This window comes from Bubalus kerabau, chromosome 14 (assembly GCF_029407905.1).
Source record: "Bubalus kerabau isolate K-KA32 ecotype Philippines breed swamp buffalo chromosome 14, PCC_UOA_SB_1v2, whole genome shotgun sequence".
NCBI classification, from domain to species: Eukaryota; Metazoa; Chordata; class Mammalia; order Artiodactyla; family Bovidae; genus Bubalus; species Bubalus kerabau.
In genome coordinates this window covers 10,206,849-10,226,739 of record NC_073637.1, presented here as the reverse complement: position 1 = coordinate 10,226,739, position 19,891 = coordinate 10,206,849, and the positions used below count along the sequence as shown (strand labels likewise).

At 44.1% G+C, this 19,891-nt stretch overlaps 1 long non-coding RNA gene across 1 annotated transcript; it reads left to right on the top strand.

Annotated features, from left to right (window-relative positions):
• The first annotated feature begins 3,826 nt into the window (after positions 1-3,826).
• On the top strand, positions 3,827-5,758 carry LOC129627372 (uncharacterized). Its single transcript, XR_008702593.1, has 3 exons — positions 3,827-4,144; positions 4,885-5,078; positions 5,524-5,758. It is a non-coding gene; the product is annotated as an uncharacterized LOC129627372 (long non-coding RNA).
• The last annotated feature ends 14,133 nt before the right edge of the window (positions 5,759-19,891 follow it).

Genomic DNA, 19,891 nt, shown 5'->3' with positions numbered 1-19,891 from the left:
ATGGTAACCCACTTCAGTATGCTTGCCTGGAAAATCCCATGGGCAGGGGAGCCTGGTGGGCTACAGTCCTTGGGGCCACAAAGGATCAGACACAATTTAGCGACTGAGCACGCATGCATGATATACTGCAATATTAAATAGTAGGATTCTTTTTTTAATTTTTTCAGTAAGTTTCTAGGGGAAAAAACTGACTGTGTTGAGCCTTCTCAACCCAGCATTAGGGTTCCTGGGCTTAAAGCAAGACACAGCCCCTACTGGCTTTTGTTTTGGTAAAGCCTGAAGCAAGTAAAATTTTGTGCCAAGAACACCAGAAGGGAAGGAGAGAAGCTAGAAGGCGGAACGGGGAGAGCTCTTTGCCTGGGTGGGGCCAGGGGCCAGTGCTCTGTTAGCAGCCAGCACCCTTGACCCTATGTCTTAAAGAGAAGGGAGGGTGGCAGATCCTCAACCTGCCCTCTCCAGAGGGTCCAGGTGTCCAGGCAGCAGCCCGGCCCTGAAGAAAGCTTCTGTTACCCAGGTGCCTAGCTGCTCCGTAACCCAACCCTGGAACCTTGGCATGATGATGGCATGTGGATACTGGGTGTCTGCTAGGACTGAGACGGGACGTCCCCCAGGGCTGGCAAAAAGGGAGCTGCCAGTCGCGTTTGATCTGACTTCAAGGAAATAAGGAAAATGGACGTTTCCTGTGCATCGGAGTGTGTGGCCAGGGATGTGGATACCACCCCTGCTGCGGGGCTCCGCATCCCTGCAGGAGACGAAGCGCTCCTGGAGAGAGTGTGCCTGAGGCCACAGGCAGGACACAGGTCTGACGAGGCAGCCTCCTTGATGCCCAGACCTGCGCTTTCTAATTCAATAACCAGGGGCCACGTGTGGCTATTTCAGAATCAATTCCAGGGAAATGAAAGATTAGCCACGTTTTCAAGGGCTTATAATAGCCCCACGTGACCAGTGGCTACTGCCCCAGCCAGCAAGTATTTCCATCACAACAGGAAGTTCTCCACTGACCTCGATGATTCCCTGAGAGGCTGCTTTCTCTCCTCTGCCCGAAACAGGTGAAGTCCTCTGTCCTTTTCAGGGGCAGTTTTAATTATTTCCAACCACCAGTGTGGAAGAACTTAGATAAAAGCAGAGGGGGGCAATGAAAATTTACAAAGAGGAAGTGTTCATACAAATGGTCTCTACCTGGCCTGGCAGGTTATTTGTGGTTACTTTGCTGTCTGAGACACATCTGAGGGTTCCCTTCTCAGACCTTTCAGGATGCTCTCTAGGGTGAGGTCTCCACTGTCATGTCCCCTCGTGGTGCTGCTGAAGGGGTGTTCTGGGCTGCTAAGATCACAACGAAGCCTTATTTTTTGTTTGCAGGGCTGTCTTCTTCTTTTGGTGTGCTAGTTCTTTGAGAGAACCCTCTCAGTCACCTATGTCTCCCCAACATGCAGAGCCTGGCTGGCATACTGCTGCTGCTAAGTCGCTTCAGTCGTGTCCAACTCTGTGCAACCCCATAGATGGCAGCCCACCAGGCTCCCCTGTCCCTGGGATTCTCCAGGCAAGAATACTGGAGTGGGTTGCCATTTCCTTCTCCACAGAGGACATTTAATAAACATTGACAGGGTGGATGCAAACACGGCCGGATGGCAGTCTGACTTTGATCTCTGATGTAACTAGATTTAAACTTCATCATCTCCAGGAAATCTTTGCCAACTACAGCCTCCAACTCTGGGCAGAATCATAGGTATTTAAGAGCCAGAATTGCTCTCTGTAGGGGTCCAAGATTTCCCCATTGCTTTCTTAGGTTCAGCTTCCCTGATAGCCTCGTTAGTAAAGAATCCGCCTGCAATGTGGGAGACCCCAGTTCGATTCCTGGGTAGGGAAGATCCGTTGGAGAAGGGATAGGCTACCCACTCCAGTATTCTTGGGCTTCCCTTGTGGCTCAGCTGGTAAAGAATCCGCCTGCAATGTGGGAGACCTGGGTTCGATCCCTGGGTTGGGAAGATTCCCTGGAGGAGGGAAAGAAGTGGCTTTGGAATTACAGGTAGGAGAGCAGAGAAATTAGTGATCAGAAAATGGGGAGGGTCTGAGGGATGAGTCAAAACTCAGTAGGCAAAAGAGAAGGAGAAAGATATATGTGGGCGGGGTATTTGGGGTGGAGAAGCCCTTGCGTCCGCCCCAGGGCAGGTGCCCGGTGCTGAGTTCACAGGCAGCCTGACTGGAAGGGTGTCTCACCTGGTTCTCTGACACCCTACCCTGCTCGCAAGCTTAGTCCTGTCCTGCTCGTCGGCCACGTTCCTCACGCAGGCTGCGTCAGCCTCAGCAGAGGCAGCTAAGCCTCTGGCCCAGGTCCAGGGATGTCTGATATGGGTCACCTGCTGAGCAGGAGTGACTGAGACTGTTACTCCTCTTCTTGCCTTCTTCCTTCCAGAAATCCCTTATTTTCACACTTGGGCACTCCCTTTGTGTTTCAGCACTTCTATCTAGATGTTAGAGAGCTATCCCTTGAAAACAACTTCAGTTCTGACTTCTTCCCAGGAGCATTTAAAACAGCATCTCTTCATTTACCCATTTGCCGAGCAATATTCCCTTCTAAGCAGAGCATTCTGTATTCCACTGAGCGCTAGCCATTGCAAAATGGAGAGGGAAAGGCTTTCTTTGTAATCTGGTGGGGCAGGTGGAGAGAAATCATCATCATAATTATAGTTCACTTGAAGTGAAGTGAAGTGAAGTTGCTCAGTCGTGTCTGACTCTTTGCGACCCCATGGACAGTAGCCCACTAGGCTTCTCAGTCCATGGGATTTTCCAGGCATGAATACTTCATGAATACTGGAGTGGGTTGCCATTTCCTTCTCCAGGGGATCTTCCCGACCCAGGTATTGAACCCAGGTCTCCCGCATTACAGGCAGATGCTCTACCATCTGAGCCATCAGGGAAGCCTAGATAATTCTGTGTCAGGTCCCGTTCTGAGTATCTGTTGCTAGTTGAAGCCTCAGAACATTCTTATGAGGGAGATCCTGTTATCATCTCAGTTTTATAAATGAGGAAAACGGGCACAGAATGGATGTGAAAAGACGTCCCACGATCTGTATTCGTTTTCTAGGGCTGCCATGGCAGAGAAGCACAGACTGGGCGGCCTCAACAGAAGAAATGTGCTTTGGCAGTCCTGGAGGTTAAAAGTTCAGGATCAGGGTGTGGCAGGACTGATTTCTCAAGGCTTCTGTCCTTGGCTTATAGATTGCTGTCTTCCTGTCTCCTCAAGTGGTCTTCCCTCTGTATCTCCCTGTTCTAATCTCCTCTTTTTAGAGGAATACCCGTGGTATTGAATTGGGACCCATTGTAATGACTTCATTTTACCTTAATTATCTCTTTAAAGGGGGCTTCCCTGGTGGCTCAGCGGTAAAGAATCTGCCTGCCTAGCAGGAGACCGGGGTTCGATCCTTGGTCCAGGAAGATCCCCTGGAGAAGGAAATGGAAAACCACTCCAGTATTCTTGCCTAGGAAATCCCGTGGACAGAGGAGCCTGGCGAGCTACAGTCCACGGGGTCGCAAAAGACTTAGCGACTAGACAACAACCTCTTTAAAGACCCTGGCTTCTAATAGTGTCCCATGCTGAAGCCCTGGAAGTTAAGACTTCACCATATACTGGGGGCCACAGGGGCAGGGCCAGGATTTGAACCCAGGCAGGCAGTTCCAAAATCCACGAGCTTGGGCCATGCGCTGCCCCTTACAGAGAATCCCCACGGTGGGCACCGGAGCCGCAGAGATCTCCTAACCTGTGATTGCAGGAGTCCCAGAGTAGGCGGCGCCAGGAGGCAGTGGGAGGGACTGATGGTCGGTGTCCTCCAAGCCCTCCTCAACAGCTCTTCAAACCCTGGTACCCCACATTCTCTGGGAATTCTCAAGCTCAAAAAGGACCTTCTTCCAGGGAATCTTTCTCCTGTCACGTCAGCAGAGTGACAGACAGACGTATAAACAGAAGAAAAGTCGCTGCCCCACCAGGACCCTGCTGGGTGCTCCTCCTGAGAAATCCAACTGAAAGAGTAACCCTGCAGTGAGTGCCTGTTATCCCAGAGAGGAAACAATGGAAACCGGCTTCTCTGTGCTCTTACCTTTCCCCACATCTCAGAGACATCTCAGCAGAGAATATTCTAATTTGCAGGTATGTATGAGCTGCTGGATCCAAGAATTCTATAGATGAGGATAGAGTGAGGATCAGATAAAGGGTGCGGTTGATTAAAGCCATAAAACCCGATCAAAAGTCAGAGCTGGGACACCCAACTGGACTGTGAACCCACAGATGCAGGGACCCTGCCTGTCTCAGTCACCCTGAATCCCCTGGATGGAAAACCAAATGAGCAGAAAGTAAACCTTCTGTATATATTTGTACACATTTATTAGAAGAATGAATGAATGAACAGTGAATAAATTAATTCCCAGCCCTGGTTTGTTTTGCTTGTTTTAGACCCAAATCACTCCAGAAAGAATGAGTCCTATCCATTCTACTCCTCATCCTCCTTGATGGGACACCAGATTTTAACACAAAAGCAGCCAGAATAAATCTGATATCTCCCAGTTTCCCTTGTATAGACTAAGTTTGGGGCAATACTAAGTTTTAAGTAAAAGTAGTTGAAATCTAAGAAATATGTTTAAGGAAGAAAGCATGCACAAATTAATTCTATTCCTCCTTAATGGTGTGTGTGTGTGTGTGTGTGTGTGTGTGTGTGTGTGTGTGCAAGCTCAGTTGTATCTGATTCTTTGCTTCCCTATGGATTATAGCCTCCCAGGCTCCTTTATCCATGGGATTTCCCAGGCAAGAATACTGGGGTGGGTTGCCATTTTCTCCGCCAGGGGAACTTCCCAACCCAGGGATTGAAATCTTGTCTCTTGTGTCTCCACTAGAGGATTCTTTATCACTAGTGCCACTGGATGAAATGCAATGGCTGGAGCTCCAGCAGCCATGCTGGACTGTGAAGAGACCTTAGGAATGAAATCTAGCATAGAACAATAAAGAGAAGGAACCTGGGATATTGATACCATGGGACACCATACCTGCTCTAAACAGCTGCTCTGGACACCTTGGACATGAGAGAGAAGTAAATTTCTATATTGCTTAAACTTCTGTTATTTGGGTGTTCCCCCCTGCCCCTGCCCCCATTACTCAGAATTGGACAAAACTATTTCAAGTCTCAGTGGAGAAATCTATTTATCAGAGAGGCCACATGGAGAATTAGTCAAAATCTCAGGCTATATATTTAGATGTACTTTCTAAAGAATCACCTTATACAAGTTACTCGATCTTTCAGGGTTTCAGTTCAAGGTTAGTAATTACTTCTGCCACATCAGATTGGTGGGCAGATTAAAGTGAGCTGCATCGTATACATACTTAGTGCACAGCTCACTGTGAAGCCCAGGCAGTGGGGTGCTCCAATAGTGATCCCACCCTGAGCACCCAGACCCCAGCATGGACACAGGACTAGAATCAGCTTTTGTCAGATGATGATGATGATGATAATGATGATGCTTTCCTTTCTGTCACAGAAGACCATGAGTCAGCCTGGCCTTGACAACGGGACAGCCCAGAACTCCTGGCAGAGCCTTCATCAGAGCGGGCAGAAGGCTGCCAGGAAGGAGAAGACACTTGGGAACTCCCTTGACTTTCCAGCCTTTGCCAGCTCAGAGAGTTCTCTAGAAAGGTGGGTGGGCCTAAGGAGAACTGGACTAACTGCTGCACCATGCTGCAGCAAGCAGAACAACACAAGAACTAACCACGAGACTATGTGCATCCAAATTAAAAAATGTTTACCACTCTGTGCCCCCAAATTGTCCAATACTTTAAGTTATAGGGACAAAGAGAAATCTGGCTCAGACAGGTTTAGTTTGGAGGGGTTTGTTCTGTTTCCAGTCTGTTACTTAAAGAAAGTGAAAGTGTTAGTCACTCAGTTGTGTCAGATTCTTTGTGACCTCACAGACTGTAGCCCACCAGGCTCCTCTGTCCATGGAACCCTCCAGGCAGGAATACTGGAGTGGGTTGCCATTCCCTTCTTCAGGGGATCTTCCTGATCCAGGGATTGAACCCAGGTCTGCATCGCAGGCAGATTCTTTACCATCTGAGCCACCAGAGATTGTAATCAGGCAGGTAATGCACTCTCTTGGTTTACCTGCTCAGGAAACTTGGGGAAAACATTTTAGCTTGTTAAACCTTAATTTTGTCATTTGTACCATGGGGATACTAATACCTGCCCTCAAAGGTTGCTAATATATGAAGTACATTTTTCCGGCAAGCAGTGTGTACTTAGTAAGTATTCTCTTACCTTCCCTTACCCCCAAGAGCCACAACAGTGGGGCCCTAGAGGACACAGAATTTATTTCAAGGGCACAAATGGAGAAGGATGTGTATTTGTCCTATGTGATCCCCTGACTACAGGTGAGCCAGGCGAGGGCAGAACTCATGCCAGGTGACATGGACATCCCCAGGTGCAGCAGCACCTATCAGGAAAGCTCTGCTCCTTGTTCCGGTAATTTAAAAAATCAAAAGATATTGCCACTTCCAAATTATCAGTACTCAACATTTAATTCACCTTAAAACACTTCTCTGTGGGGTCCACATCACACCACAGAGAAGTGTTTTAAGGTGAATTAAATGTTGAGTACTGATAATTTGGAAGTGGCAATATCTTTTGATTTTTTAAATTACCTGTTTAAATTTTTTATTTTAATTTCTTATAGATTCTGAGAAATCAGAGCAAGCAAGATTGTAACAGGACTTTGGAGACCTGTCTAGAATGGATAAATGTATTTCATCTCTCCTGCATGGTGGTGGATGAGAAATGGCTGCCTGGAGCACATTGCATTGAGAATTCTCCTTGTCATAGCAACTAGCGATGTCTGCCTGGGCATAGGGCAGAAGTGTGACTATACACACATGGTCTAGATATTTGCCATCCCTGGGTTAATCTCTTCCTAACATCTAGTTAAACGTCATGAAGTTAGGTAATAGCTAGATATTAATAGTAGTTCAGAGACCTTCCCTTGGCGAAGGAGACCTTCCAGGTAGAACTGGAAGTGAAGGTACATTAACAGTTGAATCATGTGTTAAATTATCCAGAATTGAGCACAGAAGACCAAGTACATTGCACACATTGTTTCTGATCCCTCCAACAGCGCTGCAGTGAGGCAAGAGTATACCCATTTTACAGATTAGGAAATTGAGTTTCTGAGAGTTTCAGTAACTTGCCAGAAGTGTACTGAATTAAGTTGTAGAGCTGGAATCTTCTGTTCAGCCATACTGTGTTCCCATGGGCCAAAGGAATGGCCCCTTCGACTAGATCCAAGAAGCTTTCATTTCTTGGGGCCTCCCAGAGTTCCCCAGGCAACCCCCTCAGCCTCTGCTTGGCTTTGACTCTGGGACATAATATTGGCTTTCACCAGATAGCTGGGTGGTTCCAGGGGTTGGGAAATGCCCGTTTTGGTTCCAGACAGTTCAGCCTCAGCCAGACGCACGTTCTCCACGGACTCACCTATAGAAAGTCATTTCTCTGCTTGCAGAGGCAGGGCCAGATGCTGACTCAGGGCTGCCTGGATGATGGGGGTTGCTTATTTCAGCAGGACTGGGAGTGTTAAAGCCTGTGTTCTCTCCACCTGCTCCTGACCAGTGGGCCAAGAACCTGGGGGGTCAGAGCAGGCTCATGGGGGCAGCCTCTGGTCCCCCTCACCTGTACCCCTTCTTCTTTGTATTGCCTTTGTGCTAATTTTGCAAATGTTTTCATGTGTAGTAACTTTGAATGGAGAATACATTTTAATAGCTTAACAAAATAAGCAACATAAAAAGGTACAAATGAAAATTTCTTATTCCTTCTCCTGTCCCAACTGTTCCCTCCCCCCACTGTAATAACCACTTTTGTTACATTTGTGCATGTCTTGCCTAGTTTTGTAAAGAGAATACTCACATGTCTGAACATATATGTTTATCAGCACACTTCTGGTAGGCAAAAGTTAGCATACTGTGAATATCATCCTAGAAAGTAAGTATATGCTCAGCCACTCACTTGTATCTAATCCTTTGTGGCCCCATGGACTGTAGCCCCCTAGGCTCCTCTGCCCATGGAATTTTCCAGGCAAGAATACTGGAGTGGAGTGTCATTTCCTACTCCAGGGGATCTTCCCAACCCAGGGATCAAACCCTTGTCTCTTGAGTCACCTGCATTGGCAGGCAAGTTCTTTACCACTATAACTAGTTCCACCTGGGAAGCTTTATTTCAAGTAACAATATATCCTGAAGCTCTTTCCTTATAAAACATTAAAAAATTCCCTTTTTTTTCCTGACATTGCATTTACTGTTCAGTCGCTCAGTCATGTCCAACTCTTTGCAACCCCATGGACTATAGCACACCAGGCTTCCCTGTCCTTCACCATATCCCAGAGCTTGCTCAAACTCATGTCCATTGCATCGCTGATGCCATTCAACCATCTTGTCCTCTGTTGTCCCCTTCTCCTCCTGCCTTCACAGATTACTAGCATCTGGGTTTTTTCTAATGAGTTGGCTCTTCACATGAGGTGGCCAAAGTATTGGATCTTCAGCTTTAGTGCTTCCAATGAATATTCAGGACTGATTTCCTTTAGGATGGACAGGTTGGATATCCTTACAGTCCAAGGGACTCTCAAGACTCTTCTCCAACCACAGTTCAAAAGCATCAGTTCTTCAGTGTTCTTTATGGTCCAACTCACATCCATACATGACTACTGGAAAAACCATAGCTTTGACATGACATTGCATAAATTCTGTTGAATGGATAACTAGATTATTTGTCTTCTCTTGATTGATATCAAGTACATTTCCAACTTTTTTTTCCTACAAGTAATGCTGTAGTAATTACATGTCACATAGAAACTGAGCAAATTTGTCAGTTGGATGAATTCCTGGAAGTGGGATTGCTGGTCCAATGGGTATAAACTTTTATAATTTTGCTGGTATTGTCAAATTGCCCTTCATAAAGTTTGAGGAGGACAATTTATATACTCACCAGCAAAGTACCAGTTGCCACCCAATCTCACCAACAGAATGTATTCAGTTCAGTTCAGTTCAGTTGCTCAGTCGTGTCTAACTCTTTGCAACCCCATGAACCGCAGCACGCCAGGCCTCCCTGTCCATCACCAACAGAATGTATTATTAATATATAAATTTTTAAATAAATCTGATCAGTGAAAAATGGTGTCTCAGTATTATTTTAATATAATTATCTCTTATTTTATGTCAAGCTCTACATCTTTTTTGTATTTTTAAAAGCCCCTTGCCCATTTGGGTTTTTTTAAAAAAATATTTTGTTGTTTATTTCCGAGAGCTCTTTACTTTTCTGATAAATTAAAAGCTTAGTCTATGACATGAGTTGCAAATATTTTGCCCAGTTTGGTTTTTAAGTGTTTTTCTATTTTGGTCTTTTGATTTTGCTAAGGGTTTTTGTTTTGTTGTGTAGAAAATTTTAAAACTGTTATATAGTAACATTTATCAGTCAATTATTTTATGAACATTGGATTTTGAACCATACTTATATAAGCCTGCTTACTCCATATTTTCTTGTCGTGCTATTATGGTTTAAATTTTTACATGTAAGTATTTTATCCATTTTGGGTTTATTTATGGTAGTACATGAAGTAAGGTGTGTTTAAAAGATGCCCAGTTGTCTAACTACCCTTTACACTATTTTTCTCTGCTGATTTAAGATGCCACATTTACTGTATCTTATACTAAGTTACAGAACATATGTGGTTTTATTTATCAACTTTCTTGCCTGTTCAATTTGACTATGTATCAGCACTGCACTAATTTAATTAACAATAGTTAATTTATTATTGAGCTTCCTAACATTTTAATATCTGATAAAATTAGACCTCTTTCATTGCTCTTATTTTTTAATGAGTATTCCTTATTTGTTTACAATATCAACTTTAGAATCATCTAGTCTACTTCTTAAACTAAAACAAAAATTTGGAATTCTTCTTGAGACTGCATTAACGTTAGAAGTCAACCTAGAGAGAAGCACTACTTCATGAAAGGGAATCTACCTGACCGGAGACAGAGCATGTCTTTTTGTTTTTCACATCTACCTTTGTGTCTTTCCATAGAGTTTTATACTTTTTACTTAATAGGTCTTGCTTATTTCTTTTCCAGTTTATTACTAGACGTTTTATCTTTTTATTGTGATTGCTCATTTGCTTTTTTTTTCTCTACTATGTCTATTTTATGAGTCAGGATTAGTCAGTCAGGAACAAGAAATCCTGTTAGGTATTTTAGTTCAAGAGGATATCATATGGGAATTAGTTTCAGACTTACTGGAAGTCTCGAGGAGCAAGAGAGAGGGGATTTTACCTTGAGATCAGGAAGCTGCTAACACGGGAGCCTGGAGCTCAGAGCCTACCCTGCCTCTTTACTGGAAGTCCTACCACTGCCCATGCCCCAATGAGGGGCCGTGCACTGGGGTCTCTGGAGTTCTCAGCTGCCTCTCCCACTCCCTGCAACTCCAGCCTCCTGCGAATGCCTCCCACTGACAGAAACTAATAGGAACAAGGTTGCTAAGAGAGGCTGGAAAATGTCTTCTAGCCCAGAGTTCACGACAGAGTAGAGAAGGGAGGTGTGCAGCTAAGAGATTAAGGTTTTCTAAAAGTATACCTACTCACTGTTTATAGGTCTGTATAAAAATTGTTTATTTTTATATTATTTTTTATCTGACTGCTTGACTTGGTTCAGTTCAGTTGCTCAGTCGTGTCCAACTCTTTGCGAACCCATGGACTGCAGCACGCCAGGCCTCCCTGTCCATCACCAACTTCCAGAGCTTGCTTGAACTCATGTCCATTGAGTAGATGACGCCATCCAACCATCTCATCCTCTGCCATCCCCTTCTCCTGCCTTCAATCTTTCCCAGCATCAGGGTCTTTTCTAATGAGTCAGTTCTTCACAGCAGGTGGCCAAAGTATTGGAGTTTCAGCTTCACCATCAGTCCTTCCAGTGATTATTCAGTACTGATATCCTTTAGGATTGACTGGCTGGATCGCCTTGCAGTCCAAGGGACTCTCAAGAATCTTCTCTAACACCACAATTCAAAAGCATCAATTCTTTGGTGCTCAGCTTTCTTTATGATCCACTCTCACATCCATACATGACTACTGGAAAAACCATAGCTTTGACTAGGTGGATCTTTGTTGGCAAAGTAATGTCTCTGCTTTTTAATATGCTGTCTAGGTTGGTCATAGCTTTTCTTCCAAGGAGCAAGTGTCTTTTAATTTCATGGCTGCAGTCACCATCTGCAGTGATTTTGGAGCCCCCCAAAATAAAGTCTCTCACTGTTTCCATTGTTTCCCCATCTATTTATCATGAAATGATGGGACCAGATGACATGAATGTTAAGTTTTAAGCCAGCTTTTTTACTCTCCTCTTTTACCTTCATCAATAGGCTTTTTAGTTCTTCTTTGATTTCTGCCGTAAGGGTGGTGTTATCTGCATATTTGAGGTTATTAATATTTCTCCCGGCAATCTTGATTCCAGCTTGTGCTTCTTCCAGCCCAGCGTTTCTCATGATGTACTCTGCATATAAGTTAAATAAGCAGGGTGACAATATACAGCCTTGACGTACTCCTTTTCCTATTTGGAACCAGTCTGTTGCTCCATGTCCAGTTCTAACTGTTGCTTCCTGACTGCATACAGGTTTCTCATGAGATTGCTTTATTGGACCCTCATAATGTTTGCAGTACTGGTTCATTTGAATGTCTTTGTTTTCCAGCTATACAACCATAATTTCTTCAGAGTTGTTGTTTTAGATTTTCCTTCCCCAAGTCTCTCTTTCTACATTTCCTTTAGAAATGTTCATTGAATAATTAATTGCCTTGTACCTCCATTGCTACTGTTCAGTTGCTAAGTTGTGTCCAACTCTGCAACCCCGTGAGCTGCAGCACACCAAGCTTCCCTGTCTTTCATTATCTCCTGGAGTTTGCTCAGACTCATGTCCATTGAGTCAGGGATGCCATCCAACCATCCCATCCTCTGTCATCCACTTCTCCTCTTGCCCTCAATCTTTCTCAGCATCAGGATCTTTTCCAGTGAATTGGCTCTTCGCATCAGGTGGCCCAAGTATTGAAGCTTCATTTTCAGTAATAGTCCTTCCAATGAAAATTCAGGGTTGATTTCCTTTAGGGATAACTGTCTTTATCCCTACAGTTTAATACTCCAAATTGTCCAATACTTCAAGTTACAGTTTAATACTTAAGTTTATACTACAAGTTACAGTTATACGGTTTAATACTAGTTTATTATATAGTATAATAATATAATATATAATATAGTATTATAATTTATAATATATATTTATTATATACAGTTTATACTAGTATATTCAACTACAGTTTAATACTCCAAATTGTCCAATACTTCAAGTTACAGGGACAAAGAGAAATCTGGCTCAGACAGGTTTAGTTTGGAGGGGTTTGTTCTGTCTCCAGTCTGTTACTTAAAGAAAGTGAAAGTGTTAGTCACTCAGTTGTGTCAGATTCTTTGTGACCTCACGGACTGTAGCCCACCAGGCTCCTCTGTCCATGGAACCCCATTATATAATATATAATTATAAATACAAGTTACAGTTTAATACTCAAGTTAATACTACCAGTTACAGTTATACAGTATCCCTACAGTATATAACTGTAACTTGAAGTATTGGACAATCCCTTTAGGGATAACTGCCTTTCATTATCTCCTTGCTATCCAAGGGACTCTCAAGAGTCTTCTCCAACATCACAGTTCAAAAGCATCAATTCTTCGGTGCTCAACCTTCTTTATGGTCCAACTCTCACATCTGTACATGACCACTGGGAAAACAATGAAGACATTAAACAAAGTTGATGATCATGAAGGTCCTTGTTGCTCTTGCCTTTAATAGGACTGATTCTGTGTTTCCTTTTGAGTAGAGAGACATATGGTGCATGTTAAAGAAATATCCATCCATTACTATATTATTACTTTAAAAAAATTCCAGATTATTATTGAATCTGTCAAATGGATTTTCTGTTTCCCTAGAAATAATCTTACAATGTTTTCTCCTAGATCAATTAATGTAATACATTATATTAAGAGATTTTATAATACTCAACACATGCTAAAATATTTAGATTTTTCCTTATCACAATGTGCTTTTAATGTGCTGCTAGATTTTATTTGTTAATGTATTATTTGGGCATCCAGAATCTACTTCCCTTTTGCATAGACACTTGAAGGAGTTTATGCATGAAGTTAATATTCCCTGAATTTTCTGGACTGCAGCTACCATGTAAATTGAGGGAAATCTGTGCTTTGTTGATTCTGGCTTCTTTTCAAGAGTTGTTCACTGTTTTAAAAAATCACATCATTCCTATAAGTGCTGCACATCACCTACAGAACACACCCAGGTTGATCTGTGTCTGTAATTATTCATGGTGATTTTTTAATTTATGTGCTACTGTGCGTAGTCACTCAGTTGTATCTGACTATCTGCGATCCCAGTGACTATAGCCTGCCAGGCGCCTCTGTCCATATAATTCTCCAGGCAAGAATACCAGAGTGGGTTGCCATTTCCTGTTCCAGGGGATCTTCCCAACCCAGGGACTGAACCTGTGTCTTGTGTCTCCTGCATTGGCAGAAAACTTCTTTACCACTCGCTCCTCCTGGGAAACCATTTTTTTATGTATAGATGCAGGCGAGCTAATTGCTTCATTATGTTTTCCAGTATGGTCCTGCCTGAGCCTTTACATATCAAAATGCATATCACTGTATCGCAGAACATTTTGCTCTTATTCCTCCTTTGTATTAAAGTTAGAGTATCATGTATATTTTCTTAAAAACAGTACACCTAAGACTATCACAACATCATTAATCAACTCTGCTGCTGCTAAGTCACTTCAGTCGTGTCTGACTCTGTGCGACCCCATAGACGGCAGCCCACCAGGCTCCCACATCCCTGGGATTCTCTAGGCAAGAACACTGGAGTGGGTTGCCATTTCCTTCTCCAATGCATGAAAGTGACAAGTGAAAGTGAAGTTGCTCAGTCGTGTCCGACTCTTCGCGACCCCATGGACTGCAGCCTACCAGGCTCCTCCGCCCATGGATTTTCCAGGCAAGAGTACCGGAGTGGGGTGCCATTGCCTTCTCCGAATAATCAACTCTATTCCAATCTAAAATAAAAAGCTAAAAAAATCATACATACAAGGAGATTATGCTATGATTCTGATTTCAAGGTAGGCAGGATATTTACATTTAAAGGGGGGCATGGAGGCATTGTTGTTGTTATTTAGTCACTAAGTCATGTCCAACTCTTTTGCACTTCATGGACTGTAACCTGTCAGTTTCCTCTGTCCATGGGATTTCCCAGGCAAGAATACTGGAGAAGTTTGCCATTTCTTTCTCCAAGTGATCTCCCTGACACAGGGATCAAACCCAGGTCTCCTGCATTGGCAGGTGGATTCTTTACCACTGAGCCACCAGGGCAGCCCATGGAGTCGTTAGTTTTTGATAGAAATAAACAGATCAGGAAGAAGAAGCCCCATGGCAGAAGGTCGTGGTGGAATCTGAGGCATGTAAACACCGCTTCCATGCCTTACAAGGGAAGTTACTTGATGCTCTTCCAGTAATTCCTCCCTGGCCTCCACACTGCACTTTCTCCTGGCCTTTAAGATTCCAGCAATATCCATGTTTCTTTGCCCTTAAAAGGCTTCAGAAATAATTAAGGGTTTTTGCACTTCAGGATACGGGTTGCCTATCTTTGTCCTTTAAAGGGCAAGGGGTCCAGCTGCTGCTGCTGCTGTTAAGTCTCTTCAGTCGTGTCTGGGTCTGTGCGACCCCATAGACGGCAGCCCACCAGGCTTCTCCGTCCCTGGGATTCTCCAGGCAAGAACACTGGAGTGGGTTGCCATTTCCTTCTCCAATGCATGAAAGTGAAAAGCGAAAGTGAAGTTGCTCAGTCATGTCCAACTCTTAGCGACCCCATGGACTATAGCCTACCAGGCTCCTCCATCCATGGGGTTTTCCAGGCAAGAGTACTGGAGTGGGTTGCCATTGCCTTCTCCAAAGGTGTCCGGTAGGGAGACAGAAGAGCTCAGTTTGAGTCTCCTTGTGTGGCTCACTTTGGGAGCCTGCCCTTCTCTGAGCTTCTGTTTCTCCACCTGTAAAAGCAAGAATTATATTAACAGCTCCATCTCTGAGGGGGCAGCGTTTAGGGATCTGGGAAGGACCCTGTGAACACAAGGCTGCTTTCTGCAGAATCTGAGGCCCCAGCTACTGGGGGTAGTGAGTCAGGCCACTCTGGAGAGCAAGGCATGCTGGGAAGGCTTCCCTACCCGCTGTGTGATCCGCCCCTTACCTACTTCCTCATCCACAGACAAAACACAGGACTCCACTCACCAGATGTGTCCTAAGGCCCATTTGCCCACAAAAGTCCCATGAGATTAATTGAAGGGTAAGCTTGTTTATGGAATGGGGAAGCACTTTGGTTCAGAAAAAATAACCTCTATTCTAATAACCAAAAGAAGGTAAACCCCAAGTGTTCTGCGTGTCTAGAAACAGCCTTGGGAGGAAATAGGACTCCCAGGGAGGAAGGTGATGGTGGTCACTTCCACGGGCTGTGCAAGCTTCCAGGCAGGGTCCCCATGTCTGAGCTGTGAGCAAAAGGCATTCCCTCTTCAGCCCAGAACATCTGTCTCTCAGTGGTTGAGCATGTCCCCTGAGCCAAGCCCCTCAGGTTGCTCCAGGTCAGTGAGGGGATGGGCACAGAGAAAACCAAGCAGAGGATGACTGAAATAGCCCCCAAAGTTACCAGAGCACAGGGCAGGCCATTGTTAGGAGGGTTGGGAAAGAGGCCCTTTACTTGAGAGAACTGTTTTAGACAAAAAGGATTAGAAGGCATGGTAGTTCTAGACAGTGGGAACCACAAAGGCATGGATGCACGAGGAAGTACAGTGTGCTTTAAGATTGACTAGTAACAGATTTATTGGGCATACAGTATGTGGGTTGGAAAATCTAGAATTGAATTTGATTGGATAGATGGGGGCGGGTCAGGAAGGGCCTTGTAGACTCTCATAAGGGTTTTTTTTTGTTTTTTTTTTTTTTTTTTCCAGGCTGCACCATGCATGATGCAAGATCTTAGTTCCCAAGCAGGGACCAAATCTGTGCCCTTGCATTGGGAGCAGAGTCTTAGACACTAGGCAGCCAGAGAAGTCCCTCATAAGGAGTTTTGATTGCCCTTTGGGCAGTTGGGAACCACTGAGGAACTGCAAGCAGGAGAAGATATAGATTTGTGCTTTCAAAAGAGCATGGCACTTCCCTGGTGGTCCAGAGGTTAACACTTCACCTTCCAGTTCAGGGAGTATGGGTTCAATCTCTGGTTGGAAAGCTAAGATCCCACCTACCTTGTGGCCCAAAACCCAAAACATAAGAAAAAGCAATATTGTAACAAATTCAATAAAGACTTTCTAAAAAAATGGTCCACATCAAAAGACAAAAATCTTTTGAAAAAAAGAGTTTGATATCTTGTGCAGTGGAAGCACAGAGCAGGGAGACAGCTGGTGACCCTTATAAAGAGACCACGGAAAGTGAACTGAGACAGTGGCCATGGGGACCATGAAGAGGAGACAAGGTAGAAAAGCGCCAAAGAGAACAGCGTAATTGGAGTGTAGTCTGAAATGGCTCTTGCCAGCTGGTCCCCTAGCAGAGAACATTTGCCCAGAGGTGTAGCTGATAAAGCTGAGGCTCTGAGACACAAAACGACGTTGAGTTTTACATGGGTGGCACTTGATGGGGGAGAGTGTCACATGAATCTTTGGACCAATCCTGAGAGCTGGCTGGTCCAGGATATTTATTCTTCAGAGAGAAGGTGGCTTGCTCAAGGTCACACCTCCAGAAACCAAACTGTGGTTCCATCTGTTTATTAGTGGGGACCCTGATGGGCAGAAGTGTGAGAAGCCATCCTAGACCTCTCGTCTGTGTCACTGACATGCATTTCAGCTTCTAAGGAAGGGCATGGATTGTCCTCACCGGAGCCCTGCTTGGACGTCAGAACAACATGAGCCTCGCGTGCTATCCTGGGAGAGAAGACACAGAGCCATCATTCTGAGCAGAAGGGTCTTTGGTTACCATAGTGACTGGGGATGGTGAGAGAAGCTTCTTATTCTCGCTGTTTAAAAACAAACAAAAAAAAGAGGTGTGGTTCCTTCTGTGATAAGCTATAAAATGCCTCATGTTCACCCCAGTCTGGATGCTTCTCCTTTCTTTATTTTGGCTTGCGAATTTCTCACTCTTGCTAAATAGGTCAGTTGAGTTGGAAACATTAATTGCCTGTGTGTCAGATGCTGAGGTTCCTGCCCAGCCTTCCTCACCTGGCCAAGTGCATGCACACTTCAGAGCCCAACTCAGATGTCCCCTCCTCTCTAAAGCCTCCACCCCGTGCTTGCCTGCTCTGTGACCCCTACAACACGCCCTTGGCTGACTGATGAGGTCACTGTCTCTGGATCCCTCCTGCAGCACTGATGTGACCCTGCCTGGCACCTGTTCCCGTGGGGTCTCCCCTAGTCTCTGAGTGGTCCATCCTTTGTATCTTTCTACCTGGGATGTGACTGCCACCAAATTATTGAATGAATCAGTGAACACATGAATCAATCCATGCATTAATTTAAAGAATGCTAGGACAATACTATAATGAGAACAGTCTTTGGTACATTTTAAATGCTTTATTACAATATTTTTATAAAATACAGACACTGGATCCAAAAAAACAAAGACCCTATAGTGCCTGTTTTAGTTAATTCAGGCTACTGTAACAAAAATACCATAGACTGGGAGGCTTAAACGATGATCACCAATTTCTTACAGTTCTGGATGCTGTGAACTCCAAGATCAAGGCCCTGATAGAGGAAAGCTCATTTCCTGGCTTGTCGCTGGCTGACTTCTCACCGTGTCTTCATGTGGTGGAAGAGGGTGAAGAAGCCCTCTGTGGTCTGTCCCATAAGGGCACTAATCTCATTCACCAGGTCCCCAACCTCATGACCCAATTACCTCCTAAAGGCCCCACCTTCTAATACCATCACACTGGGGGTTAGGAAATGAATTTGCAGGAGGACACAAACATTCAGTCCGTAACACTGCCCAAGGGTGTAAAATGAAAAGTGAGTCTTTCTTCTCCCTCCCAAAACCACTTCCCAGATGTTCCAGTCCCCAAAGTGGTTTCTTACAATTTTAGAAAGTTCCCTTTTATATGTTTTACGTAAGTGGGAACATGCTGTACAAGTTGATCAACTAGAAGAAATAAAACAAAACAAAATAAAAACTTTTTACTTCTGATAGTAATATCATGGATCTAGATCAGTCTTTATTCAGAGTTTTAGGCTTCTATTTTACAGGTACATAATAATTTAGAGGATGAGATGGTAAGATAGCTTCACTTACTCAATAGACATGAACTTGAGTAAACTCATGGAGATAGTGAAGGACAGGGAAGCCTGGTGTGCTGCAGTCCATGGGGTCACAAAGAGTCGGACATGACTATTTGTCATACTATACACACTGTGTTATATTGGTTGGCCAGAAGTTCATTTGGGTCTTTCCGTAACATCTGATGGTGTTTTTACCCAATTTAACTTTTTGGCCAACCCAGTACTTAGCAATTAATATGTCTATTTTCTCCAAAGACCATGAAAATGCTTTTAGGGCAAGGGCTGTATCTTGCATAACCACTGCTCCCCATGTTCATTCAATATTTTTGTGGAATGAATGAGTAGATGAATGTCTGAAAGATCTGGACAACATGAGGTAGGAAGGGTTGGCAAGTATTTTCTGATGCCAAGTCAGCAGTCTAACCACCAGGTTCATTAAGGTATTTACTGCATTGTGTTCTATCAAATCAATGCAACAATTTTAGTCCACAGTTAAAGGACAGTCAACACACTTTCAATCTTTTACTATGGAAAAAAACACTGTATGCTTTTCTGAGTATTTCCTTACCAAAAAGTACTGGAAAATCCTAAATGTGGAAATGCTGAATCAAAAGATTTATTATTTTTGGAGATTTTGATTCCATCCTATCAAAATTCTCCTCTGGGAAATTCACAGAAAATTTTTACTCCAACAATGGTCTACGAGTCTTGGCAATATGCTCTTCCATTCTTGGGTGAGGAAAAATTAGGTGAAATTTAAATGTGTATTTCTTCCATTATGCTGAGTTGAATATATGTTTATATATCTGTTGGCAATCTGTGCCTCTTAAATGAATTATTTGTTCTCATTCATTGTCCGTTTTTCTGTTGGGATTTTGTTTAATTTCTCATTGCGGCAGAAGGTTCCTTGGTGTTTCCAATGAACCGTGTCTTGTGGTCTCTGTGTCTTTGTTCCCTTCCCCCCTTAAACTTGGGGTGCTCAGATGACCTGCTTCAGCTGACAGAGTGAGGGCAGAAGTAACACTGAATCAGTTTCAGAGCTCAGCCTTCAGAGACCCTAGGCTCTCCAGCTTTGGCTCTCTTTGAAGTCAGCTGCCAGGCAACAGGTCCAGCCACCATGACACCACCATTTTGTCAGAGGCCCAGTCTAGCCACATGGACAAGCCCCAAGGAAGAAAACCGAGGCTCCAGCCTAGCTCTGGCTGGGCTTCTGACAGCCAGCCAGGTGAGTGGTCTCCTTGGAAGTGGGTTCTGCAGCCCATTCCAGCCACTCCTCAGTGGTGAGCAGACACATAGCAGGGAGAGCAGTCAGCCCTGCCAAACCCGTTGAAGAATCAATAGCAGACAAATCAAACAATTATTTCAAGCCACTAGTTTGCAGTAATTTGTTACACCCAGATAGCAAACCCAAAAGCCTACTATTTACACAAACCCTATAGATTACAGCTTGCATATGGAAGATATTAAGTGT